This window comes from Lacerta agilis, chromosome 12, assembly GCF_009819535.1.
Source record: "Lacerta agilis isolate rLacAgi1 chromosome 12, rLacAgi1.pri, whole genome shotgun sequence".
Classification (NCBI taxonomy): Eukaryota; Metazoa; Chordata; class Lepidosauria; order Squamata; family Lacertidae; genus Lacerta; species Lacerta agilis.
In genome coordinates, this window is record NC_046323.1 from 9,001,950 (window position 1) to 9,022,527 (window position 20,578).

Genomic DNA, 20,578 nt, shown 5'->3' on the forward strand with positions numbered 1-20,578 from the left:
GAAACAGTTTGTCTCCGCAGCTCATGGGGCATTGTTGGGGCGGGAATCTGTGGCCTGGCAAGCATCACGATTGCATGCTAACATTGCACACTGTTTGTTTTTACCCTCCTCCTTAGCAAAAAAATAAAAATAAAGCTACCAGGGCAGCTCACAAATATCAGGCATACCCTGCCCTCAGACTTGTGGGAATGTTTGGGAGTGTGGATGAGTATATATTATTTATATATCTCAACCCAGCTTGTGTGAGCAAGCTCCAAACTTAGCAGAGTTACATTCCCTTTTAAAACACAGCAGAAAACGGTTGCATAGGCTTGCTAAAGCCTCTATAAGAAATATATATTCCTGGTATATTCCCCTTCTTCCCTCTTAAAAGCAAAGACACAATACAGTACTGATTATAAGATATAAAAGTTTACTTACAGTCATCGTCTATGAGATACAGTACAGGCTCAAAGAGGCAGACAAGCTTAGATAAATCTATTTACATGTGGTGAAGCTGATTCCATAGGGGAACAGGCTTCACCTCTGCTTCTCTCAGCTGCAAGCTGAGAGAGAGCATCCTGCTTGTTCAAAGGACAAGGCAAAATGGGGAGTCTTCTTTGGGATCTTGTTCCCAGGTAAGACCACACCTACTTCTGGTTCCTGTAACTCAGTCCAGGTAAACAGGAAGCTAAGCCTGGAGGACTGAGTTGCCTTCATGTCCACTCTAGCAGTGTTGGGTTTGGCTGCTCTGTGTTTACATCCCACAAGACTTACAATCTAAAAGGCACAGCGCAAAAGGAAAGGGTGTTAGGAGGGAAGAGGAAAAAGCAATCAGTCACTAGGCTTTAATTACAGAGTTCTTGTAATCACCTGAATTGGAACAAGTTCAAGGAGAGGGGGAAACCAAAGTTACTGGTTGATGGAAAGAGCTATCTCTCTCTCTCTCTCTCTCTCTCTCTCTCTCTCTCTCTCTCTCTCTTCTATTTAGCAGGAAGGATTTAGCTGCTAACATGACGACAGTGCAGTTGGGGGCCTGGTTTAAAAGTGAAGCTGGTGCACTTGTAAGTTGTTGGTTTTTTTAGAGACATGGCAACAAGTTTAAATCAGGCCCAAAAAAGAAGAGAGGGCTGTTCAGTTCCTGTACTATTACAAAGCAGCGCTATTTTGTAGCACAAAAGATCCACTTACACACACATCAAACCCTCCTGCTACAGTTAGTAATTAACACAATTTTCTTACTGTACCAGACAGCATAATTGCCTGCCAGGGAAATTACTCTGATGACAAACAAACCTTTTGTTTCCCTGGGGAACAACCAGGATATCAGAAAAATAAGGACCGGCTTGTCCACGAAGCCATGCAAGCAGGCTGCTTCGGCTGTTACGTTGGATGCAAGATAAAATAAAATGCATCCTGAGCTCAGATGTCACGTTGCAAACTGTTCCCAGGGCTGTCTGCATCCCTTGATTCCAATGCGCAAGCATGCAATTTAGCGTTGACAAGGAAGGAAGCATCCTGAGGAGCCTATTTTTTCAAAAAGCCGGATTCTAGCTTTGAAAGAAGTGGAGACAGGCCTGAATCTGAGTGATGCCTAGTGAAAGCCAAAGGGAGGAGAAGCCAATTTTTAAAACTAAAAAAAAAAAAACTTTTTAAAAAATGCATTTTCTGACATAGCCAACAAGATCTAACATTATAATTTGAATAAGATTCCCTGGTTTTCTTTTCAGGACATATGAGCATAGCAACTTTAAAAAATGAATTAAATTAAATTTGTGCTAATAGAAAAGTTGGGCCTAAATGAAAAGCTCTTTGACAGTTCTATTCCTAAGCCGTTTTCCCTTATATTTTTCATTGTGTATTAGATTATTAATAAGCGATAAATCTTAGAAACTTTTAAATTACTTTTTAATAGACTCCAGTGATACAAACAGTTTTTCAGTGGGGCTCAATATTCTGAGATAGCTTAATAATAGCTGTTGTGTCCCTTAAAAACCCTCATAACCAGGTTCTGTCCCTCCATAACCTCCCTTAGCAGGGTCACACAGCAGTAGCAGCAACAGTAGGTTCTGGTGAGATTTTGCATGAGATCTCGTGAGATTTTGCCAGAAGCTACTGCCACTTCCAATGCTTCTCCACAGAGGCATTGGGGCACCACCTCTTGCCTCAGCTTGACTCATGGTCAGTCAAACCGTGGGGGGCAGGACTCAGGCGCAAGGACTCAGCTACATTGGCAAAGAAAAAGTGCTTTATATGCATAGTTGTCAGGGGCGGGGCAGAGGAGGAATGGTGGAGACAACCTCCCCATCCTGACCCTTCCAGGGAGGAGGAAGAGGAAGACAGTATAGATTTACAACAGGGGTTTGAGGGAGGTCACAGCTCAGAGGCAGATGAGGGGGAAAGCTAGGGAATCATGGGAGAGCCAGAGCAACACCTCTTTATTAGAAAGCATTCCAGACCCTCCATCTCCCAGAACCCAGCAAGCCTTGAAATTAGGAGAGCAAAGAGCTCAAAGACAGAGGGCACGTAGCAGCACCCGTAGAGGAGATGAATGAGGAAGTGAGAGAGACAGGGGGTGAAGATTCACTCGGGACAGTGCCATTATCCAAGAGTTTAAACTCATACAGGGAATCTGGTAGGGAAAGATGGGACTCTGCAGTGCCATCTGGTGTCACGGTGTTATATTGCATATGTTGTTGTTGTTCAGTCATTCAGTCGTGTACGACTCTTCGTGACCCCATGGACCAGAGCACGCCAGGCACGCCTATCTTCCACTGCCTCCTGCAGTTTGGCCAAACTCATGCTAGTCGCTTCGAGAACTCTGTCCAACCACCTCATCCTCTGTCGTCCCCTTCTCCTTGTGCCCTCCATCTTTCCCAACATCGGGGTCTTTTCTAGGGAGTCTTCTCTTCTCATGAGGTGGCCAAAGTACTGGAGCCTCAACTTCAGGATCTGTCCTTGCAGTGAGCACTCAGGGCTGATTTCTTCAAGGATGGATAAGTTTGATCTTTTTGCAGTCCATGAGACTCTCAAGAGTCTCCTCCAGCACCGTAATTCGATACCAAGCATATAAAATGTTTTTTATTTACCAATCGAGCTGAGTCCATAGCCAAGTGAATTCATTACGGCAAGATCCAAAGATATACAGTACATATGACCATGCAAGCCCAGTGAACTATTCATGTCTCCCCCTCTCCCTGGCCCAATTTACGTCCATAATTTCAAAAGAAAAACAAGCCTTGTGGCTCATGGCCTTTGCATGCTTAATCTCCAACCCACGCCCTCCAGGTCTCTGGATCAGTCATCCCAAGATACCTTGTGAGGATAACATGAGAGGAGGCGAAGCCTGCACAGCATCCAGATTCCCTGACCTTCAATCAATTGAATACCTCCAGAATCAATTACAAGAAGCCAAATCTTTCACATAATATTTTTGCAGAGGAAAGATAATGAAAAGTGTTCATTAATGAGCATTACTGGCCCAAAATAAAACATACATTAGGACACTTCACTGTCTCTGTCTCGTAGCAACCAAGGCTTCCCATCAGCAGTGCCTTGTCATCTCTAATTATCATCTCAAGAGGACTCTTTAAATCTTCAATAATTTATCTATAAAAGTTAAAGTGAAATTGTGAAACAGTTCCTCCTGACTTCTTATCGAGAGGGTTTCGTTCAGGCACACTCTCTAGATTCACTGTTGATGACACCCGTTGGCAACTTCAAATGTCTCTTCAAGATAGTTTAACGAAGGAGAGGTTTCCCTTTCAAAATGGAAAAAAAGAAAGAAAGGTGGTGGTTCGAATTCTGGTGAGAAGTTCTCTCTCCTAAAAGACCTAAAATATTTTCATGATGTCAAATGTGAATGTAGAATCATACATAGAATCTTAGAGTTGGAAGGGTCTCCAAGGGTCATCTAGTCCAAACCCCTGCAATGCCGGAATCTCAGCTAAAGCATCCATGACAGATGGCCATCCAACCTCTGTTTAAAAACCTCCAAGGAAAGAGAGTCCACCACCTCTCGTTCCACTGTCAAACAGCTCTTACTGCCAGCAAGTTTTTTTTTTTTCAAATGTTTAGTCGGAATCTCCTTTCTTGCAACTTGAAGCCATTGGTTCGAGTCCTACCCTCCATGGCAGGGGAAAACAAGCATGCTTCCTCCTCCATGTGACAGCCTTTGAGATATTTGAAGATGGCTATCATATCTCCTCTCAATCTTCCAGGCTAAACATAATGAGCTCCTTCAAGTACTCCTCATAAGGCTTAGTTTCCAGACCCTTGATCATCTTGGTTGCCCTCCTCTGCACATGTTCCAGCTTGTCAACATCCTTCTTAAATTTTGGTGCCCAAAATTGGGCACACTATTCCAAGTGTGGTGTAAGGCAGAATAAAATGGTACTAGTACTTTCCTTGATCTGGACACTAGACTTCTGTTGATGCAGCCTAGAATAGCATTAGTTTGTTTTGTTTTGTTTTGTTTTGTTTTGTTTTGTTTTGTTTTGTTTTGTTTTGTTTTTTTGCTGCTGCATCACACTGTTGACTCATGTTAAGCTTGTGGTCCACCCAGACACCTAGATCATTTTCACATGTACCGCTAGTAAGCCAGAATATGTGTTTGCAACCACACTTATTGTACAGCTGGGATGGGGGCATCTGTGACACTCCATATATTCTTGGATGCAAACTCCCATCAGCCCAGCCAGCACGGCCAACACCATCTTGGAAGACTACAGGGTCTAAACCACTGAGCCTCTTGGGTTTGCTGATCGGAAGGTCGGCGGTTCGAATCCCCGCGACGGGGTGAGCTCCCATTGCTCTGTCCCAGCTCCTGCCAACCTAGCAGTTCGAAAGCACACCAGTGCAAGTAGATAAATAGGTACCACTGCGGTGGGAAGGTAAATGGCGTTTCCGTGCACTCCGGCACTCGTCACTGTCCTCCGTGCGCCAGAAGAGGTTTAGTCATGCTGGCCACATGACCCGGAAAACTGTCTGTGGACAAACACTGGCTCTTTCGGCCTGAAAGCGAAATGAGCGCCGCAACCCCATAGCCGCCTTTGACTGGACTTAACCATCCAGGGGTCCTTTACACTGCATTCATCGGAGAAAAAGTAGCATTAACAGACAAAGTGTCATATTGACAGGATGTATGACATGCCCCCAAGGTGGATAAGAATAATAGCTTGGGTTTGGTCAATGGAGGGTGGTCCACAGATACAAATGTGTCACTGCCCCCATTCTTATCCAAGCCCCCCCCCCAACCTTTTGCCTTCTTACTTATTTCCAGTGCTTTGGAAAGTGGTGGACTCTCCTTCCTTGGAGGTTTTTAAGCAGAGTTTGGTTGACCATCTGATCATGGATTCCTGCATTACAGGGGGTTGGACTAGATGACCCTCAGGGTTCCTTCCAGCTCTACAGTTCTATGATTCTATGAGCAGGGGCAGAGGAAGGGGAGAACGGTGGGGGCGGTCTGCCCCGGGTGTCACCACTGAGAGGGTGACAAAATGCCGGGCGGCACTCACTGCGGGGCCTGCAGTGTGCCCGAGCCACGCATCTCTCCTGGGAGTGACACGATGGCTTGGGCGCCCACAGGCTCCCACTGCCCCAAGCAGTCCACCCACCGCCTCCCCCTCAGCTGTAGGGTGGCTGAGTGGAGGGAGGCAGGCAGACTCCTTGGAAGCCCCACGGAGCGTCCTGCCCTGACTCACTCCGCTCCATGGCAACTGGCTCCACCCCTGGGAGCAGGATACGCACACCACCCCAGAAGCCCAATCAGCTTGCTCTGCCGCTGTCTAGGACTATAGTAAACAGTGATTCTGAATCACTCGGTAGCTGCACTTCTCTCAGGAACGACAACGGCTTTTACTGCATGCAAGAGTTCCCATATATACTATAGACTTGGCACCTCCAATGCCAGCAGCGGCCAAAAAAATTACCATTTAGAATGAAGCAAATTAGAAGAAGCACCCAAAGTACCGAGAAATCACTTTGCCGATGTCCATTTGTTTCTCGGCTCAGTTTATTTGGCAAATGCAAGTGTGGTGTAGTGGTTAAGAGCGGTAGACTCGTAATCTGGGGAACCGGGTTCGTGTCTCCACTCCTCCACATGCAGCTGCTGGGTGACCTTGGGCTAGTCACACTTCTCTGAAGTCTCTCAGCCCCACTCACCTCACAGAGTGTTTGTTGTGGGGCAGGAAGGGAAAGGAGAATGTTAGCCGCTTTGAGACTCCTTCGGGTAGTGATAAAGCGGGATATCAAATCCAAACTCTTCTTTAAAGGCAAACGACAGCATGGCTATCTACCAGCGTTACTGTGGAGGGCGAACGCAGGGGAGCACAGCTCCAGGACTTTTTTTCAGTAAAGAACACAAGCAATGGCACTTTCTGCATCCTCCGCGTTCTGACAGGTGAACGAAGTGATGATGAGGCTTTCAGGTTTGTGACAGGTTTAACCAGAGGAAGTCAGAAAATGAGGGAAACCATTCAAGCTGCCCGTGTCTTTTCTTTGATACGGTCCTACTCCAAACTAGCAATCTAAATGGTAGCACATCTTTGCAAGATGGTTTGCATTTCGAACGAAAAGCTAACAATTGAATTTCAGCTGGCAGATGATCTTTTGCCAAAGGCCAATGTGCTTTGTTATTGAACCTATGCAGCCAGCACCACAGAGCTTATTCCCAGGATGCAAAGATTTTGGTTGTCGTAGAAAGGGCAACAAACGGTTAGTTATCTAAGGAGAAGTGCTTGTGGGGTTTTATGGTGCCAAAGTAACTTGACCGGCCTTGACTCAGGGGGTGAGGCACCTTTTGGTACCCTGCCTCAAGCAGCAAAACGCCTTGGCCCACCTTTGAGGACTTAGACCTCCCGTTGCTTCAGCAGAGCCACATTTCAACCCACAAGGAACCAGACACGCAGCAGACTGAGGGTGAAGCTGGAGAGCTGCAGGCTGTAAGCGGCGTTGGTCGCCTGCCCAACGAAGCTGTGTCATTCTTACAAGGCTTCTCTGAGCACAGAGTCTTGAGGGCTCCATACGGAGACTGTTGTAATTACTGTCTAAAATGGGTGTATCTGAAGCCAAGAGACAAAATATTATTAGCACATTCCATACCTCGGTTGTTTCCACTTCTGAGACTCTCTGATCTCTCTGTTGTTACGGCTCCTTCGGTGAACTTTCCTCGTAATCTCTCTACATGGATTTTTTTAAAGCTCCTCTAATTAGATCAGAATCCTTTTTAACCCCTGCATAGGGTTTCCATGTTCTCGCAGTAATCGGGAGGAGAAAAACACAGAGGCATGGATGCAACGCCCAGTGTCTTTCTTCTTATTATTAAAGGAAAGGAAAAAAAGCCTTAATGGAGTCTTGTACCAATATCCCTGTTCCGTTCATGCTTTACAGTGCAGCACAAAGTGCAGGCACTCAGCTTCCCTGTGACAGGTTGGAAATGAGAAATTTTAAGGGCTGTTAAGCATTCTAAAAATGTTCCCAGCGGACCCATATAAACTTAGTGCCTGAATTTCCGTAATTGTGGCACACTTGGAACACGAGAGAGCTGGGGTGGGGGGTGTTATTCAATCGACTAATATTTCTGACTTCACCAGAAGGAGTATGTTAAACCTGTAGTGCACGAAATGTCGCCGGGAAATGGAAGCTGAAATTTTCAATCTAAGGTTCGTTGGTGGACAAACTGGAGCCAGTAGTCGGAAATGACAAGCGGTGGTGGAGGGGCAGCAACAAAATGTTGCAGGGGATCCCCAGCTCCTTAACAGGGATCTGGCAGCACTCTCTGGGCCCCCGGCACCTCCCCTCCTCTTCCTCCAGTGCTATGTAGCGCTTAAAGGTTCCGGATTAAAATCTGAATTTGGTTGTTTTATTGGGTGGGTGTGTAGCATGAGAAGGAGATATTTACTCTGCCACTGGCTATAATGTTTAGCTTCAGGATTCTGTGAGTTGTTAGGGGCTCAAGCAAGTGAATTCCCTTTCTCCCTTTCCATTTCCCTTTCTTCCCACTTGGACCGTGTTTCATGGGTCAACTGCCCTCAATCACAGGGTTAATTGCTAGATCCGAAGGCATGGTCCGAAGACATGTGAAGCAGCCCCCTTGCTGAAGCCAAGCAGGTTCGCTGGTTAATATTTTGATGGAAGATCACCTGGGAAACCTACGCATGCTGCCTTGAGTTCCATGAAATGATCTAGAAAAGGGCTGATGGATCTGTGGCCCTCCCAGTGCTGTCAAACTACAACTCCAATCAGCACCAATCAATCTCGTCCCTGGTCTAGGGTTGAGCAGTTAAAGTTAGGAGTGAGCAGTGCGGGAGCCCAATTTGCTGGTGATATTTTAAAAAAACTCACATGTGCATTAATGGGATCTGAACCATCCAGGAGCCAGAAACTTTGGCTTGTTTGATGAGCTCATCAAAGACATCAACCTCATGATGTTAACGATGGCGGTGAATTGGGGATCTGCATTTCCCCGGCAAGGGGGAAATATAATTCAGTCCTCCCTCGCCTGCTGCCCAACAGCAAGGCAGAAACACACAGCCACTAGCCAAGAGGCTTTAAAATAAAAATAAAAATCCAAGAGTACCGTTTGCTTAACAGGCAACCCTTTTACTTCTGATGCCTCAGTGAATCAACTCCTTCCTTAGCCTAGTGAGCAGATACTGCTGCAATGATTGCTCTATTCATGGTGGATTGGGCTATTAGAGGTTCTATGCATACTTCCAATGTCGGAGGCAGTAAGCCTCTAAATGGCCAGTTGTACGGAATCACAAATGGAGAGAGTGTTTTTGCACTCCTTTCCTGTGTGTGGGCTCCGCATAGGTCATCCATTGTGAGAACAAGAAGCTGGACCCTGGAATTACATGTGCTTCTGAGCTATACTTTATAATTTTTGTTACATTTTGGTCTCCTTAGGTTTTATTTCTCGGGAATATATATCTGCAAACTTTGGCATTCCCGTGAGTATTCTTGTTTGCCGGTGGCTTCATTTTGGCTACAAACCTGTCAGCGTTCACCACCTGAATTCATTACTAAGAGTAATGCTTAGTCATGTCTTCATCAATCGTTAGTGAGGCTCTTGAAGCACCAGAGGTTTAAAGGCTTATTCCACATGCAGATGGGCACTGCAATAGCAGACGCAGTTGCTTTGATTGACTGATTGTAATATCCTGCTACATGCTTTGAGAAGCCTTAGAGGGCCCGACGACAATTAAAAGTTTAATCAATGCAATGCAATAAAGGGAGGGGGGTAAAATCGTTCTTGCACATTCACCTTTTCTCAAATGCTCACTGGAACAATATCCTAAATGACTTCCTGAAAGACAAAGCTTCTACAAAGAATGTCCTGCCTCTTTTGCAGCAATGGCTTGTGAGGTGGGGCGGAACCAACTCTCTATGGAAGGAGACAATCGTTCAAGGATAGGATTCTAATAGCAGCAGCACAGAGGACAGAGGACAGTGGAACTACGATTCTTGATAAGGTGTAAGTTGGAGTAGTAGAACAATCCTGCCATTTATTTGCACAAGTAGCCCTAGCTGCCCTACACCGCCAGCAGCAATCGAACATCGTTGCTAATTTCCAGATAGTCTTTAAAGGCAGTGTTATAGCAGCTCAAACTAGAAGGTACCAAGGCAGGTGGGATAATGGATGGATCATTCAACATCAGAAGCAGCTGCAGCTAGCATATAAGGTTCTCCTGGCCACAGATGCTACCTGGGTCTTCAAGAGCCAGGACACCTCTGGTGAGAAGAGGTAAGCAGTATTGATGCTGCTTAGCTGGGTGGGGATGGGCTGTATGGCAGCAAGGTCAAGACTGTATGGGTGCACTGCAATGGCAGTAGTGCAACCGTATGGCCCTGATTTCACCACTGCCCCCACCTTGCCCCAGGCCCACCCAGGGAAGGAGCAGTGATGCCAGTGTTTGGAGGGTAACCTTTGTCTTGTCTGGATAGAGCTTCCATTTAACCATTCTCATCCATTCACCTGAGATGCCTGTTGTTGTTCAGTCGTTCAGTCGTGTCCGACTCTTCGTGACCAGCTTGTTCTCCTGACAGAACTCTATTAGCCTTTGCCCTGCTTCGTTTTGAACTCCAAGGCCAAACTTGCCAGTTGTTCCTTTTATCTCTTGACTCCCTACTTTAGCATTCCAATCCCCTATAATGAGAAGAACATCCTTCTTTGGTGTCATTTCTATAAGGTGTTGTAAGTCTTCATAGAATTGGTCAATTTCAGTTTCTTCAGCACTGGTAGTTGGTGCATAAACTTGGATTACAGTGATGTTAAAAGATCTGCCTTGGATTCGTATCGAGATCATTCTATCATTTTTGAAATTGCATCCCAGTACAGCTTTCGCCACTCTTTTGTTGACTATGAGGGCCACTCCATTTCTTTTACGGGATTCCTGCCCACAGTAGTAGATGTGATAGTCATCCGAACTGAATTCGCCCATTCCCGTCCATTTTAGTTCACTGATGCCTAGGATGTCAATGTTTATTCTTGCCATCTCATTTTTGACCACATCCAGCTTACCAAGGTTCATGGTTCTTACATTCCAGGTTCCTATGCAATACTTTTCTTTACAGCATTGGACTTTCCTTCCACAACTGAGCGTCCTTTCGGCTTTGGCCCAGCCGCTTCATCAGCTCTGAATCTACTTGTACTTGTCCTCCGCTCTTCCCCAGTAGCATGTTGGACGCCTTCCGACCTGAGGGGCTCATCTTCCAGCGTCATAACTTTTATATGCCTGTTGTCTTTGTCCATGGAGTTTTCTTGGCAGGGATACTGGAGTGGGTTGCCAGTTCCTCCTCCAGGTGGATCACGTTTGGTCCAAACTCTCCACTATGACCTGTCCATCTTGACCTGTCCATAGCTTCCCTGAGTAATTCAAGCCCCTTCGCCACGACAAGGCAGTGATCCATGAAGGGGCTGAGATGCCTAACCAGGTTCAAATGAAAAGGAGAAACATACTGAAGACAGCTTGTCCTAACTGTCTAGATAGCTTCTCCCAAGGTTTTCCATGTTAAAGCTCATAGGAGGCAAGATGGAACCTTGTGGAAAAACAACAGGACAAATACCATGTGGAGGAGCAGCGATTCCCCAACGCCATCTTCTGGGTCCTGTCTGAGAGCATCACAAATCAGTGCCCCCAGGCAGCACAGAAGGGTACCATGGCTGATAACATCAAAAGCAGCTTGGAATCACAGAATTGTAGAGTTGGAAAGGACCATAATGATAATCTAGTCCAGTTTACAGCCCAAGCTTACAGCCCCAGAGAATCAATAGGGTTATAATCCTTTCTCCATCTCCTGGCAAATACAATTCACCAGAATAAACAAAGCAGTTTTCAAAACACCTTGAAACCAGATTGGCAAGGATCTAGAAAATCCTTTCAAGAATTTCCTGAAGCTGCAGAACCATTTTGATTACCTTGCCCATGGATAGTAAATTTCAGACTAGTGGCCAGTAATTATTCCAACTAAATCCAGGCAAGCCATGTGCTAATTTAAGAAACAACCGGTGTAGACAAAATCTCACAGAGGTTTAGGTACAGATCAGTTATTTCAGAAAGCTGTGGCCTTAGTTCATTCCATTTGCTTCGCCTCATCTCATAGCTTTATTCCTGGTTGCGGAACCAAACTCTGGTTATCCCAGCCACATTCTGTTATTGCAGTTACTGAGGTTCTTCCAGTATTAACAAGTTGGTATGTTTAAAAACATGGGTGGCAAACACCAGTTGTTTGGGAGAATAGACTCCTGGCACATTCATTAACATTGCCTCATTTAAATTTACAGTTCTTGAAGAGCACTGCCCGCTTTACAATGAAAATAAATAATTCTTCCTTTTTTTAAAAAAAAAAGTTAAAAGTATTGAAATATGCAAATTAAACCAATTACTTAACAGATGAACAGCAAGCATATACCGTGATTCGGTGGACCTCTATTGTTATAGGTCCATATGCCTATCGTATGTGAGTGTGCATGCATGTTGCACACATAGATAAAAAGGAAAGCTTGAGTCTGAATCATCTACAAGCAGAAATCAGGCTACTGAATCACGGAATGTGTGAGCAAAATATTTTGGGAGCTGTGGATGCTCAATGTGGGCTAGAGACGGTAGCTTGGAAAGTGCTCCCTCAGAAAGGTATGTCACTGGCAAAATGAGAATTAAACTCTAATTATCACACTGGCATGTTTCAAAATTAAAAAAATAAATAACAACATTCTCTACGACCGTCAGTGTCAAAACAATTATTTGCATGCTTGAGCAGATGTCAGATACTGTAGAGGCTGTGTGCGCGCATGCAAATTTAAACAGAACATTTTTCTAAAATTGGAGGTATAATCTGTTACCTTAATTATAACACGTACACAAAACACAGTGGGAGGATTAGATAGTGCTTCTTTCTTTCTGTTTTTCTTTAGGCTTCTGCATATGCTCATGGGCACAGGTAATCATCAAGGGAATTGAAGGGGGGGGAGCAGGAGCATATGGCTGAGCAGATTTCCCCTACCCACTGCCATTGCTCAAGTAGGCTGTGCTAAACCCTTCTGGTCTGTAACCAGAACTCTCCAGCGACAAGTTGTGGCTCTCGTTTTGTTGCCCCTCTTGTATTACTCAATGCACAAGTTGCAGCAGACTCCATCACAGCAGGCTTCCTATCCTGATTTCGCATTCTCGGGAGGTATGTCCATCCCTGAAGATTCCTGTAACTGTAGTGTAAGAACTGTAATGCAACGTGTTGCCCAAAAAAGATAAAAGATTATTTTTGTATGCTATGACAGCTGCGAGACTACTGCTTGCCAAAAATTGGAAAACACAGGATATTCCGACGACAGAAGAATGGCAAATGAAGATGTTGGACTATATGGAACTGGCCGAGATGACTGGACGGGTCCGGGAACAGAAGGAGGAGGCGGTGGAGGAAGATTGGAGTAAATTTAAAGTATACAGTGGTACCTTGACTTACGAATTTAATCCGTTCCAAATGCACAGTCATAGGTCGAAAAATTCGTAAGTCGGAAAAAGCTATTTTCCCATAGGAACGCATTGGAAATGAAAAATTCATAAGTCGAGTAAACTGCATCTAAAATTCATAAGTCGAGTAAACCCCATCTAAAACCGCCAACGGATGTCCATTCGTAAGTCAAAAAATTCGTATGTCGAGTAGTTCGTAAGTCGAAGTACCACTGTATTTTTAAAAATATTGTAATATTTAAATATTGGAAAGATTTTGGAAGTAAGCAGTGGCTGAGGTTTAAGATGAAAATTGAAAAATTAGGGTAATAAAGATAGAAGATGTTAAAAAGAAGGTTAATTTTTAGGATTTTTAAAGTTTAATAATGAATTTGGAAAACTGCTAAAGATGTATTATAATGAAATTCAATAAAGAGGGATTTGAGGAAGTCATGTAAACATGTGAAGAAAGTTAGGAGTTATAAATTTTTATTTGTGTTGCAAGTTGTGATGATGTCTAGCAATTTTGTTAATGTAAGTATAGTGTAATCCTTTTTTGATTTGAGGAAAATGAATAAAAATATTTTTAAAAATATATAATACAATGTGTTTTCCAAAGGATAGTTCATATTCACATGCCCCTTCCTCGGTTCCTCTGTATTACATTGAGTGTGCTGGGAAGCAGTGGTTAGAGCGTTGGTCTTCTCTCTGCTGCAGTTTTTTTTTTTCTGGGCGACCTTAAGCCCATCTAAGCAACTTCACAGGGCTGCTGGGAGGATAAAATGGGGGGAGAGAATCGTGTTCATTGCCCTGAGTCCCTTGGGGGAAACGGCAGGTTTAAAATGTAATAAATATTGTATGTGTGATGACTGCTCCCAAGTTCAGAAGCATTCACCTGTTTGTTCTAAATATTTATACCCTGACTTTCTACCTGATTAATCCAAGGTGGCCTACAATAACAATATGTACAAATTTCTTCTTCTTCTTTGGCGATCACTCATAGCCGAGTAAGATTGTCTTCCATAAACACGGTTTTAACAGTGAGTCCGTAAGTGACTGTGGAGGCCAATTCTGGATCCACACGTCCTTCCACAGTGGGGACATTGGTTTCTGGGCGGGAGTTGATCATGGTGTGGATTTGCCAAGTGTGCCTTCCTCTTAGCACGTTTCTCCCTTGCGTCCTGAGTTCGAGTGTCTTCAAAGCCCATGACACCTTTGGTAAAGGCTGTTCTCCAACTGGAGCACTCGCAAGCCAGTGTTTCCCAGTTGTCAGTGTTTATACTACATTTTTTTTTTAGATTTGCCTTGAGACAGTCTTTAAACCTCTTTTGTTGACCACCAGCATTACGCTTTCCATTTTTAAGTTAGGAATAGAGTAGTTGCTTTGGAAGACAATCATCAGGCATCCACACAACATGACCAGTCTAACGAAGTTGATGTTGAAGAATCATTGCTTCAACACTGGTGATCTTTGCTTCTTCCAGTAGACTGATATTCAATGTGTACAAATTAGGGATAGCCAACGTAGTGGTCTCCATGTCTTGATTATCATCTCCACCCAGCATGGTAAAATCCACCCCTGAGCTAGGAGGGAAATTTGGGCGTGGCTGTACAGGTTGAGCAGGTAGGTTTAAGATAAGAGCTGGAGATGCAAAGAGGTGGAGGCAACGTTCTTTCATATGTGGTGGACTTGTAAATGGGTAAAATAGTATTGGGAAGTGATCTATAATGAATTGGAAATAAAATGTTTTAAAGTACTTTCCCAAAAAAAACCAGAGTCTTTTCTGCTGGGGATAATTCAGGCTGAAATTCCCAGGTGTCAAAAAAAGGTTATTTATGTATGCCACTAATGTGGCCCATGTTTTATTAGCCCAAAAATGGAAAATGAGCCAGCTCCCAACCAAAGAAGAATGGCAACTTCAGTTGACAGAATATGCGCAGCTTGCAGACTTAACATCTATTATAAGAGAACAAGAAGAACATACATCTGGAGAAGATTGGAAAACGTTTATTGAACATATGGGAAATAATTGTGTACGGCTGAAAACGCTGGCAGCATTAAGATAAATTCAACAGTGTAAATAAGTTTTGATGGATACAATAATGGAATACTGAATGGTATAGTTTTTGTAAAATGTGCAGGGATTTATAATATGTAAAATGAACCACGGAAAGAAAAGAAGGGGAGTCACTGATATCTTAAGGATGTAAAAATGAGTCCTTTAAATTGTAAAACAGAAAATTCAATAAAAATTATATACAAAAAAAAAAAAACAGGTAGGTTTATATAGCTCCAAAGCAGGGATGGAGAACCTGTGATCTTCTACATGTTGCTAGACTACAACTCCCATCATCCCTGAAAATGGGATGATGAGAGGTGGACACCCACAATATCAGGAAGACCACAGGTTCCCTGCCCCTACAGTTAAGGTTGGTTTTTAAAAATACATTTTTCAGCCAAACACCTTCCTTGAGTACAAGGTCTCTTGATGCCAAGTCCAAGGGAAGAACTTGAACTCAATGCAGAATTGTCCAATCTCGTTCTGCCAATGCAAGCCGTCTCTTGCGAAAAGAAAAGGGGGGAGGAAGGAGGTTACTACTCTTCCGAGAAAGTAGGTTTTGTATGCAGGCACTGCAAATATAATACACGTGTAAACCTGGGACAACACAGAAAGAGTTTTGAGGTTGCTTATTAGCATTAATGTTCCAGAAACAAGAGGGGAGTGAAGATGCTGGGAGGGTCCAAAAATGGGGTGGGGCGACGGGGGGGGGGGGGGCAAGAAGAGATCAAGGATTCTAGTAAGCATAGAAAGGCACACTTACACTCATGCAAATATATGCAGATGAGGCTCTTACTGTAATCTCTCTGCCATACGACACCACAGGAAAAATGCACTGTTCTGATTGGCTTGTGAACACCCATGGTTAGAACACATGGCTTTGATTGGCTTAGGGTGGGCTGATTGACAGGGAGAGCTACCACTGCACAGCTCCATTTTGCTGCTTCCCAGCTCCACCCATACGCCAAAGGTCACAGTTCAGACCTTATGCCATTTGTGTCTGAATTGCCACAGTGAATAAATCCACATGCTGAATTGCTCATTAAGAGTCTGCTAGGGAAGAAGTATTTTTCTTTCTTTCCTTTAATAATCCAATAGGGGGAACAGAACAAAAAAGGTTTAGCCCGCACTATGGATGCTTAATTATGCACTGCTAACAAGACTTATTTGCACTTGATATCACATTCAGTTTGCGCAATATAGCGAGGGATGATACCAACATCTCGGGGGAATTTATTGGGAGGCAATTATTTATTTATGATTGAGTGAGAATGAGAACACTTTTCTTTTGCCTTCTCCCCTCAGTTCCATGACTGGCTTTCATTCACAAGATGTGGAAGTAAACTAAATTGGGACCCGGGGAATGTGCGAGCGAAACGAACGGCAAAGTCATGCTTTCTGGGTGTCAGGATACGTCTTTGCAGCCTTTGGAACTAATCAAACGAAAGCAGAGGATTTATGCACCAAAATACTTTAAGAAGGAAGCTTAGATGAGTCCTAAAGCAATTTCGTTTGACATTCAGAGCTGGCGCAGAACATTTGCATTTGTCATGCGGCAATCCGACTCGTACAATGTTTCGAGGTTGCCACAGAACATAACGTAGGATTCACCTTCTGCCCATCCATCCAGCTTGTTCTGCAGGGCTGAATGATTGTGAGCTAGATGAGCAAAGCAGTCCTAAAAATATATATAGCTTTCTTTTCTTTTCTAGCTCTTACAGCAGCAAAGATCGTCTTAAAAGTATGTAAGCAATGGTCAGAAGCAAAGTGGGTGTTGAGCAAGCTTTCCATTGGACACTGCATATCTCTGCCTTTTTCTATGGTAAGCAAAACAAAAAACAAAAAAGCAGAATAAATCGTGCAAAATATGCTTATATAATAATGTGCTTCATTTATATAATGCACACAAGGTTGCAGAATTCAGCTTTCCTTGATGTAAGACTTGATTGACACCTATTCTGATTCTGTTAGTGCAGCATATACACAGGCTGCCTTTGCATATGGAAACTTTAATAAAATTGGCACATACACAATCATGCTGAAATTACTTGACCACATTTACCAGTGAGTGGTATTAATCTCTTTCTACATCTCCATCATCAGTTTTCAATAATAACTGATAATGTATGCATCTATAGACTGTGATTTATAGTATGATTGGCAGAGGCAATGGTAAATAGTTTGGCTTGTTTAGAACGGCTGATAGGAGTCTGCAATCTTCTTCCTTGCAGGATGGTAAATGAATTGGACTATCAGTCAAAAAATATTTTAAAAATGAAACCTAATAATGAGAAAGGGGGAATTTATGACAAAGGATAAGGCAAACTATTGGGACAGCAGCACCAATGTGTATTCAGATGCCATGTGCATAAAATTTTTATTTTGGTTGAATACTTTGCTTTATTTAAAACAGACTGTAAACAGGAAACTTGGCAAGAACTGGCATAATTTTCAACCTATTCTTCTGTATAGGTGACAGTTTATCTGCCCAAATAGGTAACTGACCAAAACAGGAATAAAACATCCTCAGATTTCTGTAGTACATAAAACACTTACCAAACATAATGTACAATGCAAAAGAAAAAAAGAAAAAGAAATTTGCACTCATTCACTAAGATGCTGTGAGAGTGTATAAAACAAGGGTACTAACCCACCTTGGCTGATGTGCGGTTTTTTTGGTCAATGTTTTCATGCGTTTAATACTGCCAGTCCTTTCTTAGGATCAATGTGTAACATTCTCCTTTTATTCTTTGTAACTGTAACGCAAAGGGACTCAGCATGGCTGAATACCTTCTAGAGATTCAAGTTGCCCTTGGAACAGGCTGCATGTCCTCAAGTCCTGTCCCACCTACTGTTTCCCATAAATCACTTGGCAGCACCACATTGTTCCAGCTCTATATGTTTTCTAGCACCCACCAAGAATGCCATTTGGGAAGGCAGAGGGACAATCCGCTCCTGGGTCGCAGCTGACACTCGCTTGGTTCTACATGCACTAACCACGCAAGCCAAGAAACAAACTCCTTTGTATACATCTTTTATACAATCACCGTTCGACCTCGGTTGATAGCACTGCTGCTATTCTCACAAATACCATCCTTACAAAATATAATAATTAAGTTTGTTGCAAAAGCTCCCAAAATGCACGGGTGGGTTTTTGTTTGCTGGTGCAATGGGGAGGGGGAGGGATTGTTTTGCAATTTAGTCTCAAAGCACTGACTTCTGAACTTCTGCTGTTTCTCTGTTCACACAGAGAAAAGACGCATCCATTCAGGAGCTCAGATAGACCCAGGGGCCGTTCATCCCTCTAATAAATCCACACACTGCAAAGGCCCATATGTTTCATGGGACAATCTTCTTTCTAACTATGGTGAACTTCAGAAGTCCTAAATCTCTCTCTAAAGATTTGATCTGTTGGAAGGATTGAGCCATCTTCTTGCATTCTACTAAAATAACACATGTAAAAATGTAGGGTCAGTGGAGGCTGGTCCATTTTTGGTGATGGAGCACTGTCTTATCAGCTAAGGATAGCCGGCCCTCAGCCCGCCCCCACCTGCCAGCCTTCTTACAACCAATCAGGGGGTGGTTCAGCCCGCCATTGGCTCTAAATCCACTTAATGCTGGCCAATAGGCGTCAGCTGACAATGGAGTGGGTGCCTACATGTAGACTTCAATCATGTGTTGCTCATATCTGCTCCAGCTTCCAACCTTCCAACATTGAGCAGGAAGAGCTGAAGGGGGCCAGAGACGTAGGGAGCCACTTTGCCGCCCGGGGCGGCAAACACGGGGGCACCCCCCTGGGGGTGGGGCGCCGCTCCCTAGCGCACGGGCGCCCTGACATCACGGCGCATGCTGTTATTCATGTGCTGCAGCCTTAAAACTTGCCGCGCTGTCGCACGATCGGGAGGGGTGCCGGCCGCTCGTGCCCACCATCTTGGGTGGACTGAGCATGTCCACCCAAGATGGCAGGCACAAGCGGCCGGCACCCCTTCCGTGCGGTGGCACAGCAAGTTTTAAGGCTGCAGCGCGCGAACAGCAGCACAGACACTGTGCTGCTATTCGCACACTGCAGCCTTAAAACTTGCCGTGCACCGGCGGCACCGATCGCGGGGGCAGGACACCGGCCCAAGTGTCACCCCCCCGGGGCGGTACCCGGGGCGGGCCACCACCACCCCGCCCCCCCTTGCTCCACCCCTGAAGGGGGCTTCTAACCACATTCAGCCGATCACATGTAGAAGTCTCATCATGACTTGGAATCCTGAAAACTTAGGACAGGGAAACTGAGGGAAAGTGCAGTTCACAGAACACATTAAAAACAAAGGGAAGGAAGTCCATCTCCCAAGTCTTCTTGCCCATGTTCAGGCTGCGCATACACCATACACACACACACCCCAAAAAACCAAACATGGGAACTATAATTTTCCTCCCTCCCAATGCTATAATTTCCAGTACCCTTAATTACAGTTCTCGGGGTTCATTTTTTTGGATCACCTTCTTACCCAATTGATAACAAGATGATTGGGGTGGCGATGTGCAACCACTCTGCAAAATTTAGTTCAGCCACTCAAATCTACCCACAACATTTCAGCCTTTTTGCTGGGTTGCCAGTAAGTATGTATGACTTGGGGCCAGTTTCCATCATGTCAAAAGGACCTTATTTCACATATATCCATGCGGCAAACATTCTCCCTGCAGTTCGAGGGCTTGTGGAGGGGTGGCGCTGTAGCCAAGCAGAATTTGTAGGTCCTAAGCACAATGGTTCTCGGTATCCTAGGGAATCTTTGGATACTTAGAATCATGGAATCATACAGTTGTATGGAAAGGATCCCTAGGGTCATCTAGTCCAAACCCCTGCAATGCAGGAATCTCAAATGAAGCATTCCGGGCAGATGGCCACCCAACCTCTGCTGAAAAACCTCCAAGGAAGGAGACCGTTCCACTGTTCAGAAGCTCTTGCTATCAGAAAGTTTTTCCTGTTGTTTAGTCAGTATCTCCTTTCTTGTAACTTGAAGCCATTGGATCGGGTCCTACCCTCCAGTGCAGGAGAAAACAAGCTTGCTTCATCTTCCATGCGACAGCCCCTTAGATATTTGAAGATGGCCATCATAGCTCCTCTCGGTCTCCTCTTTCCCACCCAACTTCTCCTTATTCCGTGGGCTATACTCTTTCCTTTCATAAAATCTTCCATTACAAAATGAAATGTTGAGGAGGTTGCTAAGCAATAAACTTGGCAAGCTCTCAGCATCTATCAGAGAAACGATTCATCCCACGGCTTGGTGCGTGCCCCATCTTAGAACTGAGAACGTCACTCAAAGAACATCACTAAAGACTGGTCCCTAATGGAGGAAACCAAGGCCTTGACAGATAAAGAAGGAAAAGGCAACTATTTTTAAATAAGTAACTAGAGGGGGAGAAAAAGAGCTGGAGAAAGATTACAAAACCTGGGTTTTTGTGGCTTCTCAGTACTTTTGAATTTAGTGTGGAGTTTTAGCCTTGATGGTTTAACACCTCACTCCAGGTATGCAGCAGTTTAGAGTTCTCTTTCAAGCAGGAAGAAAAACATTTTAAAGCTATTAAACCAAATGAGGGGAAAAT